Raw genomic sequence first — 1,241 nt, 5'->3', positions numbered from 1 at the left:
TTGAGCAACTTTCACTTTCTTTCACACTTTCTTTGTAATTTTACATGAGGGCAGTTTCTGGAATGATTTATTTCTTCCCTTTGAAACATTGGATAATGAGCTTCAGTTTTATCTTGATACCACTCTTTTTCTTTCGTTATTATTATGCAATAAGCAAATGAGATACTTTTCCACCCAACAACTGGAGCCAGATAATAAACATGAGTTTGAGGGCTTCCCTGGTGGCTGAGATGGTAAAGAATCTGCCTGCAATGTGCGAGACCTGGGTTTGATCCTTGGGATTGGGAAGGTCCCTTGGAAAAGGAATGACTACCCACCCCCATATTCTTTCCTGGAGAATCCATGGACGGAGAAGCTTGGCAGGCTACAGTCCACGGGGTCACAAAGAGTAGGACATGACTGAACTACTAATACTTTTACTTTCACTTTGAGGAGAGGTAGTAACAGACCAAAGACCTGGAGTGTTTGGGGGGGGGGGGGTGGCTGCAGGTGATATGGAGATCAGGGGCCAACAAAGGTAACTTTTCCTCCCTGTCAGAGTTGTAGGGGATCTGCTTCTGGTGAAATGCTGTGATGTTTGCCTTTGTGTGTGTTAAGTGCCCCACACCCTCGTTTAAAAGTGAGATAAGAAACTAAGCAACACTTCAGACCCTCCTGCCTTTTCCATACTCCCGGTTCTCTGCTTGTCCTCCTGAGGAAAGTCACTCAACTATCAAGGGATAAGATTTTAAACAACAAAGGATATGGCTTAAGAAAGATTTCAGCTCTGAGACAGAACTCTGGGAAGCCTTTAATGAATATGAGAGGAAATCCAAGGGCAAGTAGAAGGGCAGAGGGAATGGAAGGGTGGAGGTGCTGGGAGCAGGGTGGGGGGAGGACTGGCTGTGGGACCAGAGGACACTCATTCATCTCACCTCCTCCCCACCTCTCAGTCACGGGCTCACTCAACAGTCAGGGGGCTGGGGATGGAGACATGACACGCCTTCTCTTACCCTCAGTCACACTCTTCTGGGAAAGTGAGTGAAGAGTTCTCAGAGGTTGAAGGATAAGACTCAGTAATAACCAGTCCTTCTTACCCTGGGAGTGGATGAGAGATTTGGACACTGTAAAATGTGTGATGTCCCTATTTAAGCAGTTTGTTTGGGGGTGCAGAGTAGCAACCATTTATACAAAGAGACACAACACGTGTTTCCCTCAATTTGAGTTTCCATTCACAGCCTTGACCTCAGAGCCTCAGCATA

Source organism: Bison bison, unplaced genomic scaffold, assembly GCF_000754665.1.
Source record: "Bison bison bison isolate TAMUID 2011002044 unplaced genomic scaffold, Bison_UMD1.0 scf7180017864535, whole genome shotgun sequence".
NCBI lineage: Eukaryota > Metazoa > Chordata > Mammalia > Artiodactyla > Bovidae > Bison > Bison bison.
Note: the sequence above shows the minus strand (reverse complement) of the source record.